The 20321-nt window shown below is 35.3% G+C and overlaps 1 protein-coding gene across 4 annotated transcripts in view; it reads right to left on the minus strand.

The window, feature by feature from the left end:
- LOC109092047 (protein 4.1-like) overlaps window positions 1-20321 on the minus strand; it is a 69700-nt gene that overhangs the window by 45587 nt on the left and 3792 nt on the right. The window contains exon 1 of one of the 4 annotated variants that reach the window (XM_042776004.1): window positions 14426-14582. The exons of the other annotated variants lie outside the window; for them this stretch is intronic. The gene's annotated coding sequence lies outside the window, so the exon portion shown is untranslated. Of the gene's footprint in view, window positions 1-14425; window positions 14583-20321 lie in introns of those variants that run through there. 4 annotated transcript variants of the gene reach the window in all.

Consider the following 20321-nt stretch of genomic DNA (forward strand, 5'->3'; position numbering starts at 1 on the left):
AGTTGACATTTGGTAGCAAAAAACTATACACTATACAACTATACATTAGGTATTACATATAATCTGGTAGTAAAACAGAATTTGAGGAAAACATTGGTTTTAATTATATTAATTACATAGAGTGTAAGTTAAATTAATTAGTAAATTTGACAGTAAATAAAACAAGAAGAATTTGAGGAAAACATTGGTTTTAATTATATTAATTACATATAATTTGGTAGTAAAACAAGAATGAGTAAAAACTTTAATGTGTAAGTTAAATTAATGAGATATTGCATATAATTTTATAGCAAAACATGAGAATTTGAGAAAAACTTTACAGTGCAAATTAAATAAATTCCATATTATATATAATTTAGTAGTAAAATGTGAGAAATCAAGGAAAACTTTACAGGGTAAAGTTTAGTAGTTATTATATATAATTTAGTAGTAAAATGTGAGAAATCAAGGAAAACTTTACAGGGTAAATTAATTTAATTAGATATTACATATAATTTGTGTAGTAAAACCTGAGAATTTGATAAACTATCCAGTGTAAGTTAAATTCATTTTCATAGTTTGATTGTCAAACAAAAGAATTCACAGAAACAGTTTAAGTTAAATTACTTATTACATATAATTTAGTAGTAAAATGTAAAGTGTTTTGTATACACATTGTATTGGTGTAGAGATGAGTATGTACTGTATATAAATGAACATATGTATTTTTTAAAACACTAGCACCTATTTTATATCACTTAATTAGAAGCATCACAATCACTAAATTGTGTTGTCTGATACACAAGGACCGCTGAACAGACATTTACAAGATTATTTTAAAGTGCATAGTTGAAAATCGAAATAAAAATTTCACTTGCATTTTTACAACTCTGTGTTGTAAGTGTGTATCATTGGCTAATCAGCAGTTCTACAAACACTTGTGATATTCATACCTGGACCAAATACAGGAAATGGACTGTAAGTAGACAAGTGATCAGATACAAAGATCCGCAAGTGTGGGCATTTTGATGGGCCATATGTGTCCGTCCACACTTCTTGGGCCAATATTGCCCACAATTTCTTGACTTTCAAATGCAAAGAATGTGCGAACCCAATCCAGCGAAACTGTATTTTTTTTTTGTCAATTCACTGTAAATATGTGCAAGTGCCTGCACTGCTGCCTCTTCAGGACATGTCGCCCCTGGCCATGAGCCCAATTGCCCATATGGTTACTCAGACCCTGTACCTGTCATGTTCATCAGAGATGCCTTGATGTCTGGTTAATGAGCGACTCATTGAATAATTCAAATGTTGTACTGTTCCGTTCAACCCACAAAGCTGACGTTTAACTGCAAGCGAAAAAAGGTCAGTTGTCTCTTCTTAATAGCGTAGAGATATAAGAACCACCACTTACACAGCTCAACGTGATGAATTCATGTAACCAACCTGAAAATGAGCGAAACTTGTGTTTCACAATCTTGAATTTCAAAGTGAGGGTGAAACATTTCCCCATGCAGATTTCACAACAGGTTCAAGTTGGTCAAGTGAATTAGTTGTGTTCACCAAAATAAATTTGCTCGGTTTGAAAGTGACTTCTGTGTAAATATGCCTCATATATCGCTACACTACTGGACCTTTTTTGCCATAAAATGCTAATGTGACTGCACCTTAACTCCAAGAATCTCATTGTATTTATTGTGCTGCTGTGTCAGTGTCAGCGTCGCCCTGGACAAACACAACAAGCTGGTCACACGGCTGCTGGAAACTAGCTGCACCTGAATTACATCAAAGGAGAATCACTGAAACTACAAAGAACATGATCTCATCAAACAAGCTCTCACGCTGTCCCATACAGATTCAGACTAAACTAAATTAATGGAGATGACAATTAATAAAATGATTGATTATTAAGTTGCCATTCTAGTTGAGAGCACAACTGCCCTTGTTATCAATTGTGAGTCAGGTTTTTAAATGTTCCTACAAGGACAGTAAAGTCTGAAATCACGTACATCGTGTGGACCAGCAAATGGTCCGCATGAGGAAAATAACTTAAAGGGTAAGTTTGAGCCAGCTTTGTATTGTTATAGTTATCTGGCAGTCTTTAAGTTTCATGGCTTTTGTAGAAACTACAGGCTGTACTTCTGCATTTTTGTATCCCTGCTCACTAGTGGTGGGAGAAAAGCTCGATGCATCGATGCATCGCGATTCGTTATCTAACGATCCAGAATCGATTCTCAAAAATTCTGAATCGATTCTGTGTTCAATTCAAATGCGAGCGCTGTCAAGACTCACGTGACCAAACAAAAAAGACGTTGATGGACGATCGTTCATATGCTGGTGAATTAGCTTCGTTATAAATAAAATGGACAAACTACGACCTGCACCATCTCATTTACGGAAATCGGATGTGTGGCAACACATTTTGGATTTTCTGAAGACACCGAAGGGTGTCGTCGTGATAAAAGCCACACTGTGTGCAAAGTCTGTAGCGCCAAATTCAAATATTTCGGCAAAACACGACTAACATGAAGAAACATATTACGCGGTTTCCACTCAGAGCTGGAGAAACAGAATTCTCTTCCAATCACGAACACTCCCGGTTACATTCACAGGACCCTGGATCAAGTAGCAAAGCTTCCACCGAATTCTGAAAAATGGCAAAACGAATTACCCGATCAGTGGCGGGTTTTATTGCCAAAGATCTGCGCCCGTACTCCGTTGTGGAAAACCAAGATTTCGCACGATGTTACAGGTACTTGAGCCACGATACACTTTGCCCCTCGCGTCGTTATTTTAGTGAGACGGCTGTCCCCCGCACTCTACAGTGAGTGTAAAGATCACATCTTAGAATCCCTAAGTAATACGGACAGAGTGGCAATAACATGCGATGCATGGACATCAATTACAAACAGAATAGTATGTCACTATTTACGGCACACTACATTACAGATGAGTGGAAGCTTGCAGCTTGTGTTCTGCAAACGCGTGCTATGAGCGAAAGTCACACAGGTAATAATTAATTAATGTAATAACGCTCAATCTTTCAAACAACTCGGCACAAATAAAATAGGATCGAATCGTTAAGTGCCTTAAGATTCCCACCTCTACTGCTCACATACAGTTGCATTGTGGGTAGAGGTTGAACACTATATATCACAGAGACTGATATATCGGCCAGTATTTGGTATTTTTAAATATTGGCATTAGCCAATATTTTTTTTCTGTTGGACGATATGCTGTAAGTGGGACTTTTATTATGACCAAAATGATCACAACAGAACACGAGTGCATGGAGCTCCCATTGTGCTTTATCAGTTTACTGTCTCTGTTGAACATTCCTGATTAATAAATTATTACACAGAACTTTTAAATTAAGTTAATAAAGGGTATATAAAAAGCATTCCAACATTTGCTTTACTATTATTAATAACAAAAAAAAACACTATAATACTTTGTCATCCACAGTCAGCATACAGCAAATACGCATTTCATTTAAACAAGTTTTTGAATATCTAATTTACATTTAATTTCACTAACCTTGCAAGTTTTGTCATTAACCTTGCCAACTTTTATTAAAACCCCATCTTGCCAAAGGTGAATTACTCCTTTAATTAAACTAGAAATGACAAACACGGTATAAAAACGCAGTAGGAGTGTGCAATAACACAATTTTTGATCATGGATGATTAAAATATCTCCACATCTCTGCTTTTAAAGAAATATCGTAGTATTGTGCTACAGCGCACATTCTATCATATGCAGTTCTTCGCAAAAGTACATTATTTGCATACGTTTTAAATATTTAAACGGTTAAATATTTAATTTGCGTGCTGTTTTTACGTGCTCTTTTTCTGAGTGTGTACACCTGAAGCACATCCACACTAAACCTGTCAAACAGCACTTGATTACTGGACTAAGATATCTTTCTAAATGTGCTAATACTGTCAAAATCACACAAGGCTTACATATAAACAGCTGGTTATGTCTAAAGTGAAAGTAAACAGTTGAGAAAAGAGTGGATGCATTCCTGTATATTAGATGTGTGCAGGTCTTAAAGTGACAGCAGACTAATAGCACTAAACATGCTGCCGCTTGTCATTAAAGGGATAGTTCACACAAAAATTTTAATTTTGTCATTATTTACTCACTCTCGTGTTTTCCCAAACTTGTATTAATTTCCTTCTTGCGCTGAACACAAAATATTTTGTATTTTGAAGAATGTGGGTAACCAGACAGTTGCTGGTCCCCATTGACTTTGATAGTTGGAAAAAAAAATACTATGGAAGTCACTGGAGACCAGTTTGGTTACCATTATTCTTCAAAATACAAATATACAAATCAAATAACATTAAATATCCCTTTAATGTTAATAAAACAAAACACAAAGAAAACACAAAGAAAAAAATAACTCACAGCTCTTGACTGAAGAACTTAAGTACATTTGCTTTAATAAGAAGCAATGCATCTTTTATACTGTGAATAGTGTTTTAGTTTTAGTTTCTCGAAATCCTACTGCTGAATACAACCGAAAAAAGCACTATTTGGTTTATTAACATATAACTTTTATCTTAAATTTTAATAACAAATCACAATATAAAAAAACAAACACAAAAAAATGACTTGGCCTAAATATCTGCCATTCCTTTCTATTTTATATTTTATTACCTTGTAAGGCTTTGGTTTTTGAAATAGAGAAATTAGTTTGACTGTACTGCTCAGACAAAGAATCATGATTTTCCTGAAAACAAATGGAGATATTTTTGCCATTATGCCCACCCTTAGCAGAGAGGATTGTGTGAATATAGGCTGCTTCTTCTCAAGAGAGTGCAGGTGTGTGCCATGACTCCCCAAAGCAAAATGTTACACCTCCCAATCTGAAATTAAACCAAACAGGAAGTGAACTTCTCAACTTCTCCATTTATCTACTTAAAAGTCTTCAACAACCAAACGTTACACCTAGTGTCTAATAGGACTGAACCATTCAGCTGCACAAACACAAACAAAAAATATGATTTCCTGCAACGAGTGTGTGTTGCAGTGCCTTTCTACTTTGCCAAAGATTCTTACTTTAAAGAACTGGATCTACCTGCTCACATGCGTACAACAGTAGAGACTGACCCTACAGCAAACACACACACACACAGAGAGAGAGACACTGCTCTGCTAGGGGATCTGTGAAACTCTCAGAACCGGCCCACGTTTCCACTGACCTGAGAGTCAAATGATGACACAAACTGCAACCTGCCCACAAACACACGGTGCATGATGTCTCTGTTTACGACTTTTGAAATCATGTTACTAGTTGAGAACATTATATTTGTAAGAAAAACAGGGCCATTCCTTGTCAAATCAAATGTATTTTACTATTTCGCAGAGAGGGGTCAAAATGACATTTTTACCTGATATTAGGAGGGGTAACAAAATTACTTTAGAAAGATGGCAGCATCATAATTTAATTTTACGCAGAGATTGTCAGGCCTATTTGGTCTGTTTGCATTATACGCCAATGGTGACAGTTAGTATAAGTTGACCCACATGTGGTTTTTGACCACTGAAAAGCTTAGCAATTTACTCATGGAGCCACAGTGCAATCCCAATATACCTGGAAATTGACCATATAAAGCCAAAATTTTATTAAGAACCAAAATCTAAAAGTAGTTTAAGATATATTTAATACTTCTTGAGTTACAGCCATGCAAACATCAGGGAAAACTGAAAAGTGATTTTCCCATTTTTGAATCATCACCAATGGCAAATAATGCAACAAAGGTTGCTAAAGTCAACAGATTTTACTAACAGACCTACCAGTCTCTGTGTAAAAATAGCATAATGATGCTGCCTTTTTACCCCCCTGTAATCATATGTTTTCTTCATCTACATATAACTATAACAATAAAAAAAAAAAAAAATCAAAATAACAGTAAATGTACATCCATGACATTTCATATGTTGGCTTTTTCTTCATTTATGTATTACTTTAACAAGAAAAAAAAATCTAAATAATTTTTAGCCTGTTGAGTTCACCTGGAATGACCCTATGGTTTTATTTCATATGAAAAAGGTAAATAAAGTGTCTAGAGCCTGTGTGTAATTTGACAACAACAGTAATGTGGTTTCTGTCAACCGAATGCTTCCAGTCTGAATAACTTGGTTGATAATGATGGGAGTGATCTAGTTTTGTTTTGTGTCAGTTCCTGATTTGAGACCAGCAGGTGCAAGGCACATTTTTCTGACCCAGAACTGTCTTGTATTCGGCGCTGTGTCTGTGGGAAAGGGGTATAATTCAGCCCATCTCATTTTGCTGGCCTGGAGGAACAGGTGAGCAATAAGACTGTGTGGATGTCTGGAAGATCCCTGGGACATAATTCGGCCCGTCTGCCATTACAGAAGACAAACACAAGCTTCTTTCCCCACAGGCTGTCCAATTCCTCGCCCAAATCAACGTCATCCTTTCTGCAGGCGCTGTCACACCACTAATATCCTGTTCAATATGAGGCCTGTCTACATGCATTTGTGCTTTATGATGCTTTTGTAGGGCTGCTATTAATGGTATGGGGTGGAGGAAGGAGGGGCCGAGGGCGTGACGGCACGGATTTACTGAGACAACAATGACTGAAACAAACACACCAAACCGAGACAGAGACGCATTAGACATGCTGAAGCCCTGAACCCTGCCGGATCATCAGACAACAACACCAATGCTGAGTTTATCAGGAGATCAGTCAGCCACAAAACAAAACACAACAAAATTCAAATAACTTGCACATAAAAAAATAATAATATTTGAATAAATACATGACATTAATGAACATAATAAACAAACAACAAAACAGACATACAAATAAATAAGCCAGTGACAGAAAAAGAAAATGTTTTAATAAATGTAATAAAAAAAAAATTAAGGATATTAATCAAGAAAGAATAAATAAATAAATAGTATTGGTAATAAAAATGAAAAATATAATATTTAAAGGTGACCTATTATAACCCTTTTTACATGATGTAAAATAAGTCTCTGATGACCCCAGAGTGAGTATGTGAATTTTTTTAGCTCAAAATACCACACAGATAATTCTTATAGTTTATTGAAATCGCCATTTTTAGGGTATGAGCCAAAACGCACAGTTTTTGTGTTTGTCTCTTTAAATGCAAATAAGTTGATGCTCCCGCCTCCCTTTTCAGAAGAGGGCGGAGCTTCATGATCTCCATGATGCTCCAGCATGATTGGCACAAACATTAGACTTTAGTGTTTTTTCGAGGACATTTCCTTCAAAGATGAAATTTAACCCCCGTGTCCCTTAGCAGTCTACGGAGACTCCTATATTCGTTGGTGCATCCCCAAACTCAACACTTGTAATGCCTTTTCGGCGCTGACATTGTGTCTCCAGCAGCTACAGCAAGAAAACAGTAATGGCAGACTGTTGCTTCTCAATCAGGTTGGGGTCTATGCTAATAAAGCAGAGAGTGTCACAAATGAGCGGGACTTTTTCCCCAGTAAGATGTCATTGTAGAGAGAAATCTGGAACTGCTCGTTTGAAGGGACTGTTTATGATTCATTGGGATTATATCAAAAATGAGTGGACCGTGCATTTTAACCATTGTAGGCTGGTTGTTTTCACACACTGCGGCCAAACATCTATATTCAAGCACCTTATAAAAGTGATTTTTCCATAATAGGTCACCTTTAAATAAGTAAATAATGACCATTAAGAATACACCACTGTACAAACTCTGTGTATTTCTGCTTTTGTTTGGATCATCTGGTCGCTAAAACCACTGCACTGACACTAATCCAGACTCTACAGTCCCCCTATGCAAATAACAACACACACACACACACACACACTTTTCCATCTCCCTACTTCATCTGCCATCCATCAATACATCACACAGCTCTTCTATGCAAATAACATCACTTATAACTCTTTCAAAATACACACATCCCGAGCTCTCCCGAACCAAAACACACTTTTTTCCCATTATTGCCATTGGACACTTTATCTAATTACAGCTGTCTAAATTATCCACACACACAGATCATTCTCAACATCAACACAGGCCTGCCCACGCACAACACCATCCCTTTACAGTTCACCTAAACGCACAGGTATACACACACACACTCCCTCATCCTCTTATGCATCAAGTGCAGATACACACACACACACACACACACACACACACACACACACACACACTCATCCAATTATATCTCACTGCAACACTTACAGTATATTACAGTCGACTGCACTCAGATGGCAGCAGGAAACACGTCCACAACACATCTGCGTGCTGCTGAAGCCATCTTCCTTATCTTCCACACACACACACACACACACACACACACACACACACACGTGTCAGATGGTGCAGTGGTGACAGATGGCATGTGTGTGGGGTGTTTTGGCCTCTCAGAGGCCGTGAAAAGTGGACATATGTGAGACCCTTCGCCTCTGACCTGTCCGGCACCCTTCATAGAGCAACACACACTCAAATGATTGACTCAGATCATCATCCATCCCACAAGAACCAAAGATCAGATTACACTGACACAACAGTACTGTTCACTGTCACTTATATACAGACTAGTCCTGTTCTTTTCTGGAAGAGAAACAGGTTGGGCTGTAGAGCTAAAATAAAACATACCTCATTTTTCGGTCTGTTATTGGTGATATTTAATATATATTCAATAACTATCACATTTCTTTTATTTAACCAAGTAAGCACATCAATCAATGCCAATCATCTCAAAACAGCCAAACATTGGCATAATAATCAGTCTGTCCTATATATACGGGTCTGTTACTCTCAGAAAAAAAGGTACAAAAGCTGTCACTGGGGTGGTACCTTTTCAAAATGTACTAATATGTACCATTTAGGTACTACAATTTACCTTTAAGGTGTCGATATGTAACCCTTTAGGGGTAAATAAGGTACAATGGTGTACCTTTTGATACATTTTGTTCAGTAGTGCAGATTCACAGTAATTAATTAAAACAGCTACAATAAATTTTGATGATTGACAAAGCATTGTTTCAATAATCATCAAGTTCAGTATGTGTTTATTCAGTAGTGCAGATTCACAGTAATTAATTAAAACAGCTACATTAAACTTCTAGACTAAATTTATTTTTATTTACAAACATCAAGCTAATTAGGGGATTCTTGTGGAAACGTTCCAGGAAGCACAGATTGATCATTCAAAAACAAAGATGTGTAAAAGTGGAAGTTGTTTTCATTTTCATAAAAGAGTACTATATTATACAGTCAGAGAGCAGACTCGCGTCTCAGTCCAGCGCACTGATGCTGTGTGCTCCTGGCCAATTGACCAAACTCACACTTGCTCTTTTGGGCCAGTTCTGCCCAATGACTCTACTAGATCTTGCCTTGCAATCTTAAAAATGAGGTTTTCTGTGATTTATTATATAATGAACACTGCTGTGAATTCGGGTGAATCTGAAACTGTGAGAATGACTAGTGATGGTATTGAAAACATAAGCAGCAATAAATCATTAAACTAATTTTTCCATCATTTTCCAGCAAACATACTATCATGTTTATATCAAAAGTTTAGGGCCAGTAAGTTTTTTGTTTTAAGAAATTAATACTTATATTCAGCAAGAATGCATTAAACTGATTTAAAATGACAGTAATTACTTGTAAAGATATAGAGAGACTTTCATTTCAAATACATGCTGTTCTTTTGAATTTTTCAACATCAATAATCAGAAATGTTTCTTGAACAGCAAATCAGTGTATTATACTGATTTCTGAAGGATCATGTGACACTGAAGAATGATGCTGAAAATTCAGCTTTGATCACAGAAATAAATGACATTTCACAATATATTAGAATAATATTGTTATTGTAATATTTTACAAGGTTACTGTTTTTACAGTTTTTTATATATAAATACAGCTTTAAACAGTAGTGCATGTTTTTAGGGATGCACCGAAATTTCGGATGCCGAAAATTATCCTCCTTAACGCACCTCCTTAAGCCTCCTTAACGCACACCTAAAATTTGAATGCAACGCTTTTGCTCTCCATCTTGGAACGGTCAATGTGTCGTCACTCACAATACAAATCATTAAGTTAATAAAATAATAAATAATTACAATACAAATCATTAAGTTAATAAAATAATAAATAATTATTATAAAGCATTTTCGGTTTTGGTTCCGGCCCAGAATTTTTTTTGGGTGCATCCCTATTATTTATTTATATCTGTCATGGAGTTACATTATCATACATCAACATACTGTCTTATCTTTTCAAAATTGAAAGTGTATTTCAATTTAAAAAAAATACTGTAAATATCAATCTGCAAAAAGGAAATGTGCAGATTTCACATGCAGGAAAATGCAAAACTGAAAATGCAAAAACTAAGTACATTTAAGTTGCATGGCAAGCTAGGTTTTAACAGTGTATATAGATGTACTGAACTCATTCTGACGCTCTGGTCTTAATTACACAGTTACATCAGCTGAGATTCGAGTATAACACTCTGTCCAAGATCATCAGTGTTGTGAGTGAGCCAGCATTAATATACAAGTTTGAGTTTGCATGTCAGACACAAGTGTGCAGTTCAATGCTTTAGAGTCCTCACATGAGATTAAGGATTTAAAGACAGAAAGCATATACATATGTCTACGAATATGAAAACAATAAAACCACAGCATATTGTACAATACTCAACAACTGTGGGTGCAAGCTTTTAAGCTTAAGTCAAACATTGTGTTTATGACATATTTATTACTGGTTATTTATAGTGTTCATTAAATAAAATAGCGTGAGAGTTTTCTAGCGAATTATATAATTTAACATAATTAGAAAATGTATAATCACTATTTTTATTTTTTTAATATTTTTTTTTTTTTTTGATTGAGAAAGGAAGGTGAGGAGAGAATATGATGAGTGCTGGAAGTCTCTGGTTAAATCCGCAGGAATAACAGCTCCAGCTCTGAAATGCTGCTCTGTGATTGGTTGGCAGGAGCAGGAGCTGCTGATTGGGCATAAAAAGGGAAGCAGGAGCCCCACAGGAACAAGTGTACACGACCCGAATGCTGACAGTGACAGTACACCCATTTATACACAAACACATTCACGCCATTCAGATCATTTGAAATTTAGTGCAAGAGTCTTGCTTTTTTTGGTTTGACAGCCCCGGTACCCATCCACTTTCATTGGATGGAAAAGAGCAACGTGAACATTCTCCCAAATATCTGATTTTGTGTTCCACTCAAGAAAAAATAATACAGGATTTGACATGAGCATAACTTTCATTTTTAGGTTGAACTATCCTTTAAAACACATATGCACACAACTTTGGCTCTTGATTGGATGTATGTGCAACAAATGTTCCTTCCTCTGGGTGCATCGTCTCTTATTTGTTTCTTCCACTGTGTTTACCTCCAATCACACCTACGACTGATGCCACACCAACAGAGGCACTTCAGGACTACAGTGACAGTAAACGCTGGGAAGACAACGTAAACAGAGTAGTGGAAAGCCTAAGTGCTGTACGCTTTTGTAACTGGATGCATAAAGTGAGCTTAAGACTGGAAATCGGCTTTAAAATTAATCGGGGTCCTGTGTGGGATTAGAGAGAAATGCTCTCTGTCTCTCTCTCTCTAATGTAGGTAGAACAAGCATCTGGATCTCACTGTCAAATGCTCTTGTTCTCACTGTCATGTGGGTCTGCATCTTTAGACACCCGGTTTCTGCTCACCCTGAGCTCGAGGACAAGAGCCAGACATGAATAACCCAAAAACTCTTGCATGAGCAATTTGGATTCACATAGACAACAGAAATGAGGATCATGGATGGAGACAGTATAGCCTATGTTTTGACCATTTAAAGCTTAAGTGTCTATTTTTTCTGATTTTCTGAATCCTTTTTCATATAATGAGCTGAGACTATCAGTAAGCTATTAGCAGGCTGACTTCATGAATACTTACACACACACTACAAAATTCACATTAAAAAAAAAAAAAAGACACACCTTTAAAAAATATCTTTTTAAAGTAAATGTCTTAACCTGAATGACACAAACTAACAAACCTAGAGAATGTGATTGAAGAATTAACTGAACTTTGATTGTTCTTGCCCCGAAAGACAGAGGTGACGTGCAGATTTAAGTGTATTTAATCCCATACAAGAAAAAAGAATAAATAAATTAATTCTGGACAAAAAAAATATTCAAATATATGCTAAATATATTTTGTAAACAGCTCTGCTTTGTTTAAACCATAAAATGCCATAATATTACAAAATATCTCAAGAGATAAAAAAAATGCATCCAATACATAAAAAAAATAATAATAATAAAAAATCTTAAAATACATTTTGGATAAATGCAAATCATATATATATATATATATATATATATATTATATATATATATATATATATGATTTGCAACCACTTTGCATTTTCATAAAAGTAATAATGTAGTTGTTTTTGTAATTCCATTTGTTGTCACTAATGGTGCCAAAATTACACACTTTACCATTATGAGAGCCTCTAGATTTAATACACAAGTGTCAAGTCATGGAAAGGTCCGATAAACCAAATTAAGATGCCAATTTTCAGCAAACTGCTAATGGACAGACCATATAGGACCAAATTAACAAAACTGAGAGTTTCCTCTTGGGACAACCAAAGGCTAAGTGGCTGGGGCCGTAAACACGCACACACACACACACAGAGTGGGGCTCAGGAGGATGAACTCAGAACAATCAAACCAATCAATGACCACATCCACGCACACGACACCACAGCACACCCTATATAAAAGAACACAAAAAGAAGCAGGGATGGGAAAGACACAATAGAAAAAAAAAAAATAGAGAAGCAGGAAGAGAGGAAAAGAAGAACTAACTAAAAACATTTAACAAAACAAAGAAGAAAATGACTCAAAATGTACTAGGTACCTTGAATTAAAAGATCAAAATGTTCATTAGCAGATCAATGAGAAACAGAACTATCTTAAACTGTTATACTTTTAACACCCAGGGCCCCAAACAATAACACTTCAACTATTAACACTCCAGGTGTGGTATACACACACATAAACACACATAAACATCACAACTCATAATTCTACTAAGAATTTCTAATTTTAACAAAACAGCGTCCATAAACGCACAAACCCTTGGAGTGTTAAACGTCTGATCTGAAATGCAGAAGTTGTTGAGCCATCAAGAACACACAAACACCGGAAAGACCTTAAGGAACCGTAACTGTACTCTTGCACTATAAACAGACAAACTCCTGAGTGCATCTGCTGCATGTCAGAACAACAACAACAAAGAGCATGCATGTTCAAGAGAGAACACTGTTCAGTCAGAGGGAAAATATCACTTCTTTTCTGCCTTTCATACAAATACACAGGAAAGGCTTACATCACTTCAATTTATAAATGGGGTTTGATTGCATAACATTTCTGAATGGGCGCAGACTGAGGCCAAAGCACAGAAACAATAAACTGAAGGTGGCTATTACAGTAACACGGCCTCTGGGTTTGAAATGCAATGCAAAGTCTCTGGGACTCCCTGCTTGTGATCTGCTGACTTCAAGACTGTGTGAGCAGCTCTGGCAGACTGATGTTGCAAAAGGATGCTTCATTTTCCTCTAGACCACCAATCTGAAGTGTATAAAGTGAAACTGCCCAAAATATGATCTGACATTTAGAAATGAACTCTGTTGGTGTAGCCTAATGCAGCCAGGTTTATTAAATAATACTGAATAAAACACGTTGATTTGGATGTTACCATCTGAAGCACGTTTTACCTGACAAATGATTTTACATCGAAGAAAGAAAGAAACAGTAGGAGAACAAAGGTAACTTGAGCGCCTTTTTAACTTGATGTTAGATAATCTAATTCTCCCACCCCATCAAACCGAGTTACAACCGTATTATGCACAACAAGCTTTAATAAACACTCAAATGGCAAAATAACACTGTTTATAGTAAATACACCTGCGTTAAGTAAACATGCGCTTTATTCTCTCACAGCCTCACGAGACAGACTACAAAGAAACAAAACATACCACACATAAATCTGCTAAATTTCTTATCAAATTGCTTACAAAAAAATGCTTACAAATGAAAACATTTGCATGCACTGAGTGTTATTAACCATCATATCTATGTGCGATGCGGACAGCCCGCCAACAGAGCGCCGAAACAATGCAATAAATCCGAGCTGGCGCTCATCGAACAGCTATAACTTTAAAGCTCGTGTAGTTTCTGACAGCCGTCCATCAGAACGCTTTGATGCTGAGACTCTGTAACGGGTGAGCAGGTGCGCGCGCCAGTGGAATGTCTGAAAATGGAATGGGAATGTGAAAAAAAACAAACACAAGAAATACACTGTCAACAGATTCCCGTTCTGGCGAGCATCACACAATACATAATCCAGCAGCAAGATTCCCCTCTTACCTCTCCCTTCAGTTCATCAACGGGTAGAAATAATCCACAACAAAATATCCAGCCGCCGCTTTTCCAAAGATATCACGCAAGCGAACTCGTGTCCAAAATCATCCAAGCTTTTTTAAAACGGTGTTTAGATTCTAGTAGAAAGGGGGGGGGCTCGCTATGCAATGAGCCGAGCGTATTTGTAAAGGTGACCAATGGGAGACGAGCAGAGGTTGGAATGAGCCAATCAGAAGCGAGATCGGTCCCTGGCGCTAAGGCTGTAGCAGCATCGTAACCAAGGAGACTTGTTTAGAAACGGGACCAACTGGATTTGTTTTGTTACTGTTTCGTTTCAGATGCTACTTTGTCTCCAGAAGAGGTATAAATGACTGAAAAACAAAGCTTTTTTACAGCTGTTTATCCCCCAAGTAAAATAAAAAGCCACAAATCTTAGGTGAAAAGCGTTATGTGTATTTGACTAAAGTGGATTCATTTCGTTATTTCATCTGCCGTTTTGGGAAATTATATTATTAATAAATTATTTGTTTTATGTTATTTTATTATTTATTTTTTATTATTATTTTATTTTATTTTATGTACAGTCAAACCAAAATTAATCAGACACCAGATATTATATATATATATATATATATATATATATATATATATATATATATATATATATATATATATATATATATATATATATAACACAATTTATTTACTTATTTTATTTTTTTTTTACTAGTGGGTGGAGGACACTGTAGTTCATTTATGTAAGTGAGGATACCAAAATAAAGTAAACTGTGACATTATACTGAAAAATTCTTCATTCAGTGGACTACCAGTAAAACTGATAAAAATGTGGGACCAGAAATTATTCAGACATTTTCACCAGACCAAGTGTTATCTGACATTATCAAGATGAATTTATTCTGACACAGTTTAATTCTGAGTTCTTATATTTTATTACCATTTTCTAAACTACAGCGAATAAACTGTAATAATGTGTGACATGTTGAAGATGTCTGAATAAATTTTGGTCTGACTCTGTTTTATTGTATTACCAGTCCGTTTAAAGAAAATAAATTATGGCCACACATCTCAGATAAAAACGGCATAATTCAGGTTCAGCTATGATGAGGTGTACGTCCCTTGTCATTAAAGGACATATAATGTATCCATTGGATTGTAGTAAATCTCAGCGTTTTGTACAACCACACAATAATTATGACTGGAGGGTTGGGTGTGTTCCCTCTGCCCTCAAAATACGCCATCATCCATCAGTACTAGTTAATAATGCATGATGGTGCCGCTCTAGCGACTACACAAACAAAAAGTGCATGAGCACTTTCATGTGTGCACATTTATTTGCTTTGCTGTGGAAGTACATTTTAAGCATTCAGCCAACACTCTTAAAAATAAAGGATCTTTATTGGCATTGATGGTTCCATGAAAAGCCTTTAACATCCATGGAATCTTTCCATTTCTCAAAAGATTCTATACAGAGGGAAAGGGTTCTTTAGAATATTAAAATGTTCTTAACACAAGAAAAAAATGGTTCTTTTTAGGATGCTTCACTGAAAGGTTCTTGGGGAACCAAAAATCACTCATAAAACCCAAAACTTAGAAAAAAAAAATTTTTCAAAAAAAAATCTAAAAAAAAGTCACTTAAAATAAGATTTGATTTTAGGCACCTAGTGGGACGTCATAAAACGTTGTCCTTTTTTGAAAACATAACTGGATCTTTTATCAGAGGCTGGTTTGATTGATAATTCATAGTATATGAATCTCTGTGAGTCACATTCTTATCTTCTGTGGCATCCTACATCAGGAGAATTGGCCCTTCCCTTCACTAATTTAAAGGGCAGGTGCTTTACCATACATCTGCTAAAACAAAATGACAGCACCAGCCAGACAGACAAAGTCCCTAGAGATGGGTGTGACAGAGGGGAAACAGTCACACCCCACCCCCTCCTTCCAGAACCTTCTGCATCTCCACCCTGCCCCCAGATCTTCTCCATTAACATCTGTGCTAGTGGCACCAGCTGGGCACCAAAGCCATAATTACTGCCCTGTCAAGCACCACATCATTAGTCAAATACCTCTAACCTGACAGGCCATAGGAGACGTCCTACCGGAGGATGAATGATGTCATGTCAGACGCACTCACACTAATATGGGCCAGAAATTTTGGGGATCGTTAGTGAAGCCAAAAACCGCCAGCACCCCGGCTGTGTTTCAAACACAACCCATTTCTGAGCCTCACAGGATGCCTAGAGACTTCAGTCAAAGTTCAGTCACATTTACATATAGTAATGCAGATAACACTTTATAAACACTATCATTACTGACATAAAAGTACATGCATTGCTAAAGTAAAAAAGAATTATTTTAATAATAATAATTATGTTTTTCAAAGAAGTCTATTATGCTCACCAAGGCTGCATTTATTTGATAAATAAATAAATATATATAATTGTGTTAAATATTTATTTCAAAGTGAAATAAGTGTTTTCTATTGTAATATATGTTAAAACATAATTTATTTCTGTTGTGAAGCTTAATTTCTGTGTCACATGATCCTTCAGAAATCATTCTAATATGCTCAGTTACTATTGGTGCTCAATAACAATGGTTCTTATTATTATCAATGTTAAAACAGCTGCTTAATAGTTTTGTGGCATTTGTAATATTTTTTTCAGTATTCCTTCATGAATAGAAAATTCAATGAACAACATTTGTTTGAAATAGAAATCTTTCGTAATTATAAATGTCTTTACTGTCACTTTTGATCAATTCAGTCTGTTCTTGTTGTATAAAAGTATTACGTTTGATGCAGCAGCAACATTGATAATAGTCAGAAATGTTTCTTGAGCATCAAATCAGCTTATTAGAATGATTTCTGAAGGATCATGTGACACTGAAGAAGACTGGAGTAATGATGCTGAAAATTCAGCTTTGATCACAATATATATTTCACAGTATTTGTTGCTAATGTATTATCACAGCTTTAGTAAATATGCAGCCATGGCTGGCATAAGAGCCTTCTTTCAAAAACATTAAAAACGTATTACTACGGATTATTAACTGACAGTGTAAGTAGAAATAAGAAGACAGATGACAAGAAACATTAATGTAATGCCATTTTGGTGACAATGAGGTAAAATAGAATTAGTCACAGCTATAAGTCAATAAATGAAATATAAAGTTTAACAGCTGGGCAAAACAAAACAAAAAAAAAAAAAAAAAAATAAAAATACATAATAAATATATATTTTTTGTGTGTGTGTGTGTGAGTGTGTGTGTGTGTGTGTGTGTGTGTTTTAAGTGTGTGTGTGTGTGTGTGTGTGTGTGTTTTAAAAAAAAAAAAAAAGGCTGATGTGATGAAAACATCTAGTGTACGTGCTCTCCTCCGCTGGGTGTTTTTGAGTTTCAGTGTGCCCTCCTGGGATTAATTTAATTATCGCATCCCATTAGGGCACACTTAAACTCATGTTGGCATGTTGTTAATCCACAGCTCAAGCCAGTGGCCACCTGTTCCCCATTTCCTCATCCGACTCTCTGCTGCCATCTGCTGATAGTATTAAGAATCACATGAGTGCTGATTTGTGGTCATTTTTTATCTCTGGATTACAAGATGAAGCAAATAAAGTATGATATATCTCAATCCTGCACGATAAAATAAGCTATCCTATGCATTCCTAAGAAAATTAAGGAAAGTGTTTGATATGTGTGATATGTTTTAATGAGCATAAGCTCATATTGGCTATACAATTAAGTTATTGCATTCAAATGGTATAAATTATGAAGAGAGAGGCTAGAATTAAGCTGGTGTTAAATGTGCTAAATTAAATAATAATAATTATAATAATAATAATAATAATAATAACTTTTAAATTTATCCAAATGATAAATCAAAGGCAAGACCACAGTAATAAAGCCTACAAATCCCAAAGACCCACACCAAAATTGGACTAAACTAAATTGGAACAAAAATCGATGAAATAGCCTGATTTTATTTCAGCTTTCATTTCAAACAGTAATCAGGTTTTCACCCAGTTTGCAATCTTTCCAGTTAAAAAAAAAAAAAAAAAAAAAACAATACATAAACTTTAAACAAAAAAAAAAAAATAACCGAATGGTATTGGCTCAAACATTCATATACCATAGCTTCCTAATGACCCACTGAACTCATTCACTTGTAAAATATGGCTTAGAGCAGGGGTTCTCAACTCACTTTCCTGCAGAATTCAGCTCCAACCCTAATCAAACACACCTGAATGAATATTGCCCACAATCTTTTTCAGGGGTTGACACATTTCCATTGTGCAACGGTTGAGAAACGATTTGGTCTTGTTTGGTGGGTGTGTCAGAACTGTCAAATCAGGAATAAAAAGCATTAAAAAACTACAACAACATGGTGGATGTTTTGAGTGAAAACATTAAAACCCACATGAATAAACAAAATTTAACGAGATAACCATGAAGACCCACATGGAAGTAATTAAAACATTTAACTGGGTAAATAAAAAATGTATTTAAACAAGGTATTTTTAATGTTATCTATGTTATATTTCATCTGCAACAGTCAATGAATAATCAACATTTAACAATAAATAAACAAAAACCAACAAGAAACCCATTAACACCCACATGCAAATAACGAGATCTCCATGAAGACCCACATGCAACTTCTTTTCAGTGCTGTGCTGATAACCTGCGTCTCTTTATCAGCCTGAGGTTTTGTGTTTCAGGCCTCATCTCTGAAAGCACAGATACACTGATCTGATTCCATCTGTCTGTCTCAGACCTGTTTTAAAAGCAGTTTTATTAACCATGTCTCGTTCTTAATAGCAAGTATTATGAAATCAGTGCAGAAGACAGCACACATTTTTCTTTGATGCTGCTTTACACACTGCATTAAAGAAATGTGAGTTCACTGTGGGAAGCCTAAAGTTTAGAAGTAAACTGACAGACTCACCACAAATCACACCGGGTCATTTCCAACGACATCAGCAGCCAATGAAGGATGATCCAGTCCAGAGCGTGAAAACAGAAAAAAAGAGGCAGAGAAAAGTTATAAGAAATACATAATAACATGTAAAGGTATACTTGGTTTGTTTTTTGTTTATTGTTCTTTATATTTCCTTATATATATATATATATATCATATATATATATATATATATATATATATATATATATAATATATATATATATATATATATATATATAATATATATTATATTATTATATATATATAATTATTATTATTATTACTTGTGCAATGAATCTATTGAAATTCAATAGACACTTGAAAGACATTCATTTTTGAATATTCTTAAATTTCGGATATTCTTGGGCCTGTGTTTATGGTAATATTTTATTAAAATATTAAGTTTGATTTCAAAGACATTTCCATTCACTTCTGTATGAAAAAAACATTGACTCCAAAGCCCTTCATTGTCTAAAACAGTATTCAAAGGCCCCATGATGTTTCCAGCTAGGGATTTATTGGAACTTTTTTGGGATAAAATAAATTTTACTCACAATTTCTACACCATAAAATATAGTTCAGTATAACTAGAAATTTTTTTATGTATTTATCATAAAAAATACCTATGGAGCTTTACTATTTGATTAATTTACATGAAATTTACATGAAATAGAGAAATATGCACAAGCGTGTGTGTGGGGGGTTTTTTTTTTTTTTTTTACGTTACTATGGACTCGTATTTTAGCTGGAAGCAATGGTTTAAATGTAAAAGTTTTTTTAGATTTGTTTCTTACAAACATGCAGCTTTTCACATCACAAGACATTAACTGATGGACCGGATTGGTATGGATTACTTGTGAATTATTCTGATGTTTTTATCAGTTGTTTGGACGCTCATTCTGACGGCACCCATTCACTGCA

Source organism: Cyprinus carpio, chromosome A19, assembly GCF_018340385.1.
Source record: "Cyprinus carpio isolate SPL01 chromosome A19, ASM1834038v1, whole genome shotgun sequence".
Classification (NCBI taxonomy): domain Eukaryota; kingdom Metazoa; phylum Chordata; class Actinopteri; order Cypriniformes; family Cyprinidae; genus Cyprinus; species Cyprinus carpio.